At 36.8% G+C, this 11,166-nt stretch overlaps 1 pseudogene; it reads left to right on the plus strand.

The window, feature by feature from the left end:
* The first annotated feature begins 72 nt into the window (after positions 1-72).
* On the plus strand, positions 73-1,127 carry LOC120152156 (annotated as a pseudogene).
* Positions 1,128-11,166: the final 10,039 nt, after the last annotated feature.

Raw genomic sequence — 11,166 nt, forward strand, 5'->3', positions numbered from 1 at the left:
CAGCAGGCAATGGGATAGAAAGCAGAGAATTGCGAAATATCGGGGTGATATAGAAGACGGCGATGACGCAAGAAGAAGAAGAAATCAAAATCAGTGATAAATGATGCGGAGGGTGGACTTCATGAAGGTGATCAGGTTGAAAATGCTACACCTAAAGATAAATCTAAGAAAGTGAGCTTCCGTGATCAGGTTGAGGTTTTCCCTTCAGATAATGCAAACAAAGGCTGCAAGGTTTTCCCTTCAGATAATGCAAACAAGGGCCGCAAAGACGGTTTAGTGTATGGTAAGCGATACTCGAAAGAAGAAGATGAGCTTCTTATGAGGCAGTTGCGATTATATCGAGTCGTGGCTTAGGTGATGAAGGTATAAATATGGTTATGAACTGTGGAGCTCACCCTGAAGTGAGAAACTGTTGGAAGGAAATTCAAGCCATTCCCTGGAGGCCGCTTAGTAGTGTGTACGGTCGAGCTCATGTTATTTTTGAAAGGGATGAGAAGCATCCATGGACTCCTGAAGAGTTGGAGACTGTCAAAGAATTCGTCGAAAAACATGGACGGAATTGGAGATTGTTGGCCGATTCACTCGGCAAGCATAGGCATCATGTAAAGATATGGCGCAGAATAAAACTGACCAAGTGAATAAAGGTCGATGGTCTCAAGAGGAGTTCCAGAACTTATTGACTTGTGAACGGGGATTTATCTATGAAAGCTCACCAGGACAGGATATCCAAGCACGAATGTTGCGAGACAATATCTGTTGGACTGCTATTAGCGACAAGATGGAAACCAGGCCCTTTGTCTCCTGTGCGTTCAATGGTATGGGAAGTTAACTTCTCTATGGTGGCTGATGGTGTATGGTCGGATGTCGACGACTATCGGATGATAGATGCTCTTCTAGCTTGGATGCTTGCTGCATGGAAGATGTTGACTGGGACAATCTTCTCGAGCATAGGTCTGGAGATGTATGTCGGAAACGGTGGGGCCAGATGATTCAAATTTAGATCCAAACAAGGACCTGTCATTTGCTGAACAAGTTGATGTTCTTGCTAATCGTTACCGTCCCGACATGATTGAGGCCAGAGAGACCTATGATAACAAAATTCCAATTGATCTGCCATAGGTGTGCTCTGCTATGTATCTTCAGAACGTTTTATCTTGTTTCTAGCACTGTTTTGTTATCTTCAGAACATTGTATCTTGTTCTAGCACTGTTTTATTTATTTTTATCTGAATTCTCATATTATTATTATTTGGCATCTATTTTAAAAATATGATTTTTTTTTCGTTTATTAAGTTTTTCATCATCTTTCTATTATTAGTTTTAAAAAAGTTTTCCTTCATGATCAAGTTGTCCACAAGAACATTACAATTGGACCTAGAAACTTCAAACCTCTATCCTTTATCCCAACCTGTCTATCCTACTAACGCAATCATCAATGAAATAATTGTTCAGGTCAAACCCATCATAACTTATTCTTTGATTCTTGAACGCTTTGAGGGTGGCAAACTCGAATCGGAAACATCGGTTTCAGGTTTCTTGAGGTCAGCAGTCTTATGTGCCTCTTGCTGTCCACTCACTTCTCATGACTCGTCTCCAAGATGGACTTGACATTAACGTCAGTTCCAGAATTTACATGATTTGTCTGGGAGGCTTCAAGTTTGCCTTTGCAGGCGTCTCTTTGGTAGCATCTGAAGGAGTGGATCGATTCTCTGGATCAGAAGGTGACACCTTCAGCTTGTCAAAACCCGACTTTGCTTCTCGAACATCATATGGAGTACCGCCCTTGCTCTTCTATTGCAACTGTAAATTTCTTTGTATCCGAGAGAAAGGAAAGATACCATGGATCTGATGAGAGCACACCAGATATTAAAAGATAAATTTATTTGAGCATGAATTATGTGCTTTTATGCCCCCAAATTCATACCTCAAGTTGTTCATGCAGCTGCTTCTGGACTTCCATCTGTAGCCGCAAAGCTTCAGTGATCCCCATACCCCTGCTCCAGTTCAAAATTAAAAAGAGTGCATTTAATACAGTGAAGCTTCATTAGACCTTGAACGTTAGGTACATTGCTCCTTAAGGATTCCATTAGGAATTGCCTATAATCAAACCTTTGCACAATGCAACAACGAAACAGGAATAAGACTGTAAAGTTTGCAGCTCCGTAGGATTTTTTGAACTAATAGGATCCTTCAACCATCCCTTTGCACTATCACTACAGTATTACTACAACAATATCAGTAGGAACCACTTACGCTTTCAAATCCAGAGATGCTAAATCTTCCGTAGAAGTCGTTTTTTCTCCAAGGATCCTGCAAGCAAGTCATAATTTCAGCCAGATATAAAGTGAACAACCCCAATTATCCAAAACCGAAGTTACAAAAATGACAGAATATCCATGGCAACTACAAAGATAATCACTTTGTGATTAAATTAAGGGCAAATTTGAATGAATGTTGGTGTGTGTGGGGGGGGGGGTCACAACACAGCTGAAGATTCCAGTTTAACCAAATGAAGGGAAAATGATCTCCATTTCATTGAAGAGGACAGCATGGACCATACTCCTCTCAAGTATCAATATTGCATCCATTGAAATACAGTGCTATGATATCTAATGTATCGGTATGGGAGGATATGATTATTGAGTGCATGGTAGCATGCATCATAATTCACTGGACAGATAAAGTTTCTGGATCCAATTAAACCAAATGAGGAAAAAAGATCACTTCATGGATAAAACATCGAAACAAAGCTAAACAGGCGGCAGATGGACACATGCAGTGAAGTAACACAGATAGGAAAAAGGAAGGAAACTTAAAGGGAGCTTGACATATACCTTCTGATGACTCTGGTCTGTATCTGGCAGCCCTATATTTCTGCAGTTAAAGGAAGGAAAACGTAACCAGGCTTTTGAGCACCCATACATATGCAGATTCTTTAATAACTAAAAGAGGTGTATTTACCTGCAAATGACTTTTAACATGATAAATAGTCAAGCCTTCAACCTTCATAAGCTTCAGAACCCCCTTTGGAGTAGCTCCTGAAATTTGGAAAATACCGAACAGATTGAGACAAAGGCCTAACAATTTTTGGCAAGCAATTTCACGAGAGCCAAAAGGTACGCACTGTCGCTGCCTCCTAGTTGGTTGACAGCCTCAACAAAGGCTTCATGAAGTTCTGGTGTCCACCGCATTCGTGGCTTTGCTGGGGCATTATTTGCTGATGAGAGGAGTTTACACACTGTGACTTGCTGCAGATGGAGAAGGAAGCTGCTGATGTACTTCGGGTTTCTGTTCAGATACGGTTGTGTATGGTTTTGCCACCTGATATGCCATGTCAAAAACATGAAACAAGGATAAACATGCCAATAAGTTTAAAGTTTACGTGGTTAAGTATAATCTTCCATGATAGGAAAAAAAATCCGCACCTATGGTTCCATATCCATAACATTGTCAACAAGACGCTCATTCCAATTGGAGGCCAACACATCATCGTCAGTGATAAGCTGGTCTGCCCATTCCTGCCAATCATTACTTTTGCACAAGTCCTCGGATGTCATGATATCACTACAATTGATGCTTTCTACTTGACAGCTCTGGACATGGGTGCTTATAGGAAATCAGGGAAAACCATATTGGTACACCAAGAACCACTATTTCTTTGTAGTAATGACTTGACATCGTAGATTGAGGCAGCGTTTGGTTAGACGAAAATCCTGAGGATGATGAGAATATATGATCAACCACCCGACAATTGGTGGAAGAACGAGTTACACGAACCAGAGAGTTCCCCATCAGTTCCCTTTTTGCAGAAGCTTGCTGAGTGCCAGGCAATTTCCGATATGTATCATCCAAAGGTGTTGAAATGGCTGGTAAAGATGATGCAGTACTTCAGACACCCCCAGGTTACTTGCATCTGATCTCCGGAAACAATGTGAGCAGCCACCAACTCTTCAGTCATAGTTTTGGACATTGAAACTTCCTGTAGCAGTATACGATTTCCTGCCACACAGAATGTCAGCAAACACGTGCAAAAAAGGAAATTTTGGGTTTTATTTGTGAGCAGACTTTTACCTCTTCTGTAATCCTTCTGTGCAAAGAGATGATATTACTTTTTTCGTCGGTGGCAAATGTGAACAGGTGCTCAGTCTTCTCATCGGTCTTCGAATCTGCAAAGGAACGAAACTGCAATGCATGTTCTATTTCATCAGAAATGGAAAACAGTCGGTTAAAAGAGTGAACATTTGAGATTTCTTTCTTTCATACCTCCAATTGTATATCTTTTTTCATCAAAATTGAATAAACGAGTGCGGTTAGCTTGAACCCTGAAACTGTTAGGCAGACGAAGGCAATCTGATCTGTTAGCGTATGGTTATGCAGAATCCTTATTGGATCTTCATGACTAGTTGCTACAGAAATTACAGATTCGTCAGGATAATGAGAAACACATTCAATAAAAAACGCTTCATAGCTTGAGTTAAAGCCAAAAGAAAAGAACCAGCTTCACACCACAACACCAACAATTATTGAATCAAAAACTTAAATTATCCAAGAATAAAACTGAAAAGAAAACAAGACTTATTATTACCTCTGGGATGCACAACAATTTGAGATCAGCGAATGAACTCTTCTCGCGCTTCAGATTCCTAACAGTGTGTTTGTTGAACGTTCTGCACCGTATGCAACATTTGAATTGATTATTGAGAGTATATGTTTTCTCTGGTTTCATCCACTTCCACGTTCTCAATTCATATAATCTGTTCAAGGAGAAAATTAAAATGCTATTTGAAAAAGGAAAAGCTTTTCTATTTCAATGATTGAAGCAACTGTAAGGTAAAGCAAGTTATCAAAGACAACAAACCTCACAATCTTGAGGTCCATGTTCCCTGATTATAACTCCTGATGGTCTCTTTTCACTATTACACTTTGAATAAGGATCACCAAAATAACGGCTTGAAATCAACAACTATGTAAACTCCATTCATTATCTGTTTCCCATATCGCAAGAACTCGAAATATCTTGTCGGAACCAATGTTGATGGTAGTTGAATCTCTGCATGCACCTATATACATGGAACATAGAAGTTTAGTATAGGGGACAAAACCAAGGACAACTCTGCCTGCAATTTCAGTTAAATATGTATTGGTTGAAGGATGAACAAATGACACTAACCGCATGCAATTTTACCTGTATTTACCCTAGATGGTTACATCAATCGTGCTTAAGTCCCGAAGACTGCCTGTTCTCTATATTTCTCCATGTTTGACAAAGGGAAACAGTGACTTAGACCACTTGGTGTCGTGGGAACATTATACAACAAGAACATAAGGGACAACTAAACTGAATTAACGGAGCAAGAAAGCAAGCATGGAACAACTTCTAATATTTATGAACTACCGATTTGGCATTGATACACAAAACTTGAAATATAAGAAAAGCATGAAATACTCACCACATGCATCATGATAGCGACCAGTTCAGATGCTCGGATATCTGGAACGACTGCAGTTGCAACAGATAATTCTATCTTTTTTCCAGGAAGAGGAGGAGTTCGGAACTCATTTAAAAGATCATCCAGATTACCTAACCCAGGCTTCGCTCGAACCCAAGTGCCTGCTTCCAATGCCAATGTCATGACCTCCAGGTAAGCTGCCTTACAGTGATTGTTTGCAAACTGCAATTTTTGGTAAGCACGAAGTACTCGTTTATAATTAAATGTTCTGAACACAAATGGAGAGTCTCTACAGCCATATGTTTTATTTGCAGAAGGCTCGTCTTGTTGTCCACAGTTATTCGACTTAACAGAAGGGTCTCCTATGTGTTTTCCTTCAATTCCTCCTTCATCTGCAAAAGCTTCATCTGTAGAGTCTCCCCAATTATCTGCATATATCCTCATACGCCTAGAAGGTCCAGGTAACTGTAGGTAAGCTTCATCTGTAGACAATATTTCTTCAGGTGGAGAAAACGAAAGCGAGAGAGTGGGAGATGGGATTTAAAGAGGGTTTTTATAGTGAAACAAAGGATCGTTTCCGTTTTCGGTTATATTCCCGCCAGAACTTGAAAAGTCCAGAAGGGTACTTATGTAAATGGACACGAACGGGGTCACATATATTTTTCATAATCATAGGTATTTGAAATGAATGTTTTATTTGGTAGATCAGAAAGAAAATGTCTATGCATTATTTTTGTAGAATTAAAATATAAAAGAGAATATTTTAAAAATATATAATTTTAAATTGATTTTTGTTTCTCTTTTTTCTATGTAAAATGTTATCTTATGATGTCATATTATTTAAAATATAACGAAATCATATAAAAACACTTGAAAATAAATTAAATAATAATTAAAATAATAATCACTCACCAAATTCTCATTGGATTGATTAAAATGTTAAAACACTTATATTTTAATGATCTCTACAAACTCCTATTTTAGCATTTGACCAAATAAAAAGTCTAGCAATGAAATTTCAAAGTGTTAGAAGATTGGCTTGAATTTCATTAAGCCATAAATCCACAGTTCAACAATGTGGCCACTGAAGTTGCAAATGGTTAAATTGTTAACTGAGATAATTGTTGTTTTGATCCCTAAATTAATTGGACCTTTACACCTTAATCCTTAAGTATCAACCATAAACAGGTCTAACTATTTACTTTAAGAAATCATCCTAACAACATTTGTTTTTCTAACTTCCATTCAATTATTCTGTAAATTCTATTTGTTCATAAATCCTTCTTTAAAGATATCGAAAGTTATCATCCAGTGATGATGTTTAAAGGAAATAAACAATTTATCAATCGTTTTAAATTTAATATGTTTTTTTATTTGTTTGTTTAATTTTAATTTTTTTTTCGCAATAGTTGAATATTTAATAGTTGGTAAGGTCGACTCATTGTGCTTGGGTAACTTGGATCAGATATTAAAGTTATCAAAAATATTGATCAAGACTAGATATTATTGATTGATGTTGGACATATGGAACAGAATTTTAGACCCCAAAATCCAATGGAGTGTGATTTCTATGTCTGAATCAAACCGGCCAGTCTTAGGCGTGTATCTCTGTCTAAATCAGATGAAGCCTTGCCTTGCCTTTCCTCTCTCAAATGATCTCCCAACAACTGCAAAACCAAAGTTTAAGAGAGCTGTGAGAAGAAGACACCTCTTTTAATTAAGATTTCTCTGGTAATTCAACTTACCCTTTTCATTCAACTCTTCAATGATATACTCCAAATCACTGGCAAAATCTTCTTTAGCAGTCTCCACATGAACACCATCTCCTGAATAGTCATATTTTAGCTCCTTGAGAAAGGTTACCAGAGAGGCATCGCAGTGGAGGCCTCCAGGGCCATCAGGCAATATAGCAAACCCACTACGAGTTACGCTGATGCTCGTTCTATGTTCATGCCCGCCAACGATGTGAAAATCCACCTCCTCTTCACTAATCATCTTGGACAGGATAAAGGAGCAATATTCGTCCTTCGAAGCTTCCTGTAAGCCATATAATACGGTTTCCTACCACACAGAGAAAGAATGTGAGCCAACACTTGTACAAAAAAGAAGGAAAATTTGGGTTTTAATTGTGATCAGTCTTCGACCTCTTCTGTAATCCTTTTGTGCAGAGAGATGACATTACTTCTATCATCAGTGGCAAATGTGAACAGTTGCTCAGGCTCCTCATCAGTCACAGATTCTGTAAACGCATGAAACTACAGTGCATGTTCTATTTCATCAGAAATGGACACCAATCAGTTCAAAAGGAATGAAAATTTGAGATTTTTGTTACTTTCATACCGTCAGCTGTAGATTCTTCTTCATTAAAAAATGAAAAACCAAGAGCGGTTTAGCTTGAACCCTGAAACTGTTTAAGCCAATGAAGTCGAGGTATTCCTTTTGTGTTTCGTTACGCAGAATCCTTATCGGATCTTCATCACTGGTTCTTAAACGAAGTGCAACTTCGTCAGGATACTGAGAAACACATTCCATAAAGAAACGCTTCATGTCACGGGTAAAATCCAGGAGGAAAGAACCAGCTGCACACCACAACACTAGCACATGATAGAATCAAAAAGTTTAACCATCCAAGAACAAAACTGAAAAGAAAACAAGACTTATTATTACCCCCAGGATCCACATCGATTTTGAGATCAGCGAATGAGCTCTTCTCACGCTTCATATTCCATAAGAGTGTGTTTATCGAACGTTGTGCACCGTATGCCTCTTTCGAATTGATTATTGTGGAGTATATGTTTTTTGTAGTTACATCCACTTCCACATTCTCAATCCATATAACCTCACATTCTGTAGGTCCATGTTCCCTGATTATGACCCCTGATGGTCTCTTTTCACTATTTCTAAAACCACAAGGATCAATAAAATAACGGCTTGTGACATCAACAATAACGTAAATTCCATCCATTATCCGTTTCCCGTATCGTAAAAACTCGAAATATCTTGTCGGCACCAATGTTGATGGTAGTTGAATCTCTGCATGCACCTATGCCAAACATATATGCATGGAACGTGGAAGTTTATTATAGGGGGCAATCTCAGTTTAACAAACATGTATGGGCTGATGGAGATCAGTTTACCTGTACTACACCCTCGATGGATGCATCAGTCATGCTTAAGTTCCGAATACTGCCTGTTACTCTATCCTCATATGCATGTTTGACAAAGGGAAACAATGTCCTAGACCACTTGGTGTTCTGGGAACATATATACAGCAAGAACATAAGGGACAACTAAAACTGAATTAATGGAGCAAGAAAGCGAGCATGGGACAACTTCTAATAGTTATGAACTACCGATTTGGCATTGATACACAAAACTTGAAATATAAGAAAAGCATGAAATACTCACCACATGCATCATAATAGCGACCAATTCGGATGCTCGGATATCTGGAACGACCGCAGTTGCAACAGAGAATTCTATCTTTTTTCCAGGCAGAGGAGGAGTTCGGAACTCATTTAAAAGATCATCCAGATTACCTAACCCAGGCTTCGCTCGAACCCAAGTGCCTGCTTCCAATGCCAATGTCATGACCTCCAGGTAAGCTGCCTTACAGTGATTGTTTGCAAATTGCAATTTTGGTAGTCACTAACTAGTCGTTTATATTTTCTGAACACAAATGGAGAGTCTCTATTGGCAGATGTTTTATCTGCAGAAGAGGATCCAATGACTTTGCGTTCCTTTGCAAAAGCCTCAATTCTTTCTTTATCTTCCAAAGCTTCATCTGTAGAGTCTTCAGAATCATCTAGACATATCCACATGCGCCTAGAAGATCCAGGAAACTGGCAAAACCAAAGATTTAAGTATCGTTTTAGTTCTCTGAATTGCCGCAATTAAATACTAAAATGTTTCATCTTCATTGTTTCAATAACGAAAATTGGGGAAATTTACACTTTACCGGTCTAGAGTCCATGGTTGAATCTTCGAAACCTTGGTTTCCAAGACTGTATACGACATAATGGATCAAAATTGAAACTCAAGTTTACAAAAGAAAAAAAAAACCTACCTGAAGAAGATTAAATTATCTTTCCAAGAATCAAAATGTAGTGATTCAAGAAACTAATGTAATACATACATACCTTTGTCAAGAAAGGCAAACGATAACAGAAAAGGAAGAAGGATTAACGAAGAACAGGTTGAGTATAATGAAAATCTTTACAAGATTCGTTTGTTCTTCGATACTGATGATGATTCAAACCAAGTGCAACCTATCTTTCAATTGAATGTAGGAAAACGGATACTGAAAAGGATAAAATGGATACAAAAAGAGCAGAGAAAATACCTCGGAAAACAAGAAGTCAAAATTTTCCTCATGCGGAGAAAAATAGCTCTGAAAATGGGATTTAAAGAGGGTTTTTAAAGTGAAACGAAGGGTCGTTCGTTTCTGTTTTCAGTTATATTCCCGCCAGAACTTGAAAATTTTCCGAAGGGTTTAAGGGATAATAGACACGTGTTTTTCTTCGATTTGTCAGCTTTTTATATATAAATATATTAACTTTTACCCAGAAAAACTAATTTCTCCTTGGCGATACTTTATTAATTAATAATATTTATTTTTATAAAAAATTATATTTTCATATTATGCTTTTATTTTATTCTTTAGAATTCATTTGAGATATGAAGGGGTAAGAAGGAATAAAAGGGATGTTAGAATGTGATTGCACTTTTAAAAATTTTAAATTGTTGTATAGTCAAGTTATTTTTATATTTTTTATCGGTTATTTAATTTCATATTTCTTAAAATTTTATAATTTTATTTAAATTTTTAACATAATTTTATAAGTTTATACCCTTACCATGAACTCCTATGCATGTCCCTTGTTTTATGAGTATAAATGTAAAATATAAATATATATTTAATATGTATTAATTCTTTTACAATTTATTAACTATTAATTTGTCTAATACGAAGATTTCAATTTCATCTCTAGTGTTAAATTTCTTAAACAATATTAGTAGTTTAAATCATAACATTATGGATAGAGCGAACTAAATTAAAAGAATCATTTACATAATAAATATATAAATTACTTCATCCAAATTAATCGTCTAATAAATCAAACATAAATAATTACAATAAAAATATTTCAAAATTTCAAAAATCCTTAAAAGAGTCTTATTGACATGCCCATATTCATATATGTATATATTGGATAAAAGTATTATGTTTCTTTAAAAATATTGAAAAATCTAGAAAAATCTTTAAAAATACTAAAAGTTGAAAAAAAAAACATTTAATTTTAGAGAAAAATATTATTTTACAATGTGGATATAACATATTCGGCCCACACGTCTATATAAACAAAGGAAATAACTAGTTCCAAGCATGATTCTCTGCTTCTTTCTTTACCCTTTTGCATTTGCAATACTCGGACTATCCACCTTCATCTGCAGATGATAATGCAGCAGCTCCTATGGCTGCGGAGAAGCCAACCGAGTGGCACATCCCTTGACGATGAGTCAAACACAAGAGCTTTAGGTGTTTCTTGTTAAAATCAATTAATCTTGCATGCGGAAGCAATTAACACATAAGGATATTGAAAGGGTAATTAAATCAACAAAATCAAACTGATCATGACATAATTATTAAGAATTACAGTAAAAGGAATGAAAACTTACTTGATGATTCCATTTTGAAAGTTGAATATACCAAAAGC

Source organism: Hibiscus syriacus, unplaced genomic scaffold (genome assembly GCF_006381635.1).
Source record: "Hibiscus syriacus cultivar Baekdansim isolate YM2019G1 unplaced genomic scaffold, ASM638163v2 tig00111086_pilon, whole genome shotgun sequence".
NCBI classification, from domain to species: Eukaryota; Viridiplantae; Streptophyta; class Magnoliopsida; order Malvales; family Malvaceae; genus Hibiscus; species Hibiscus syriacus.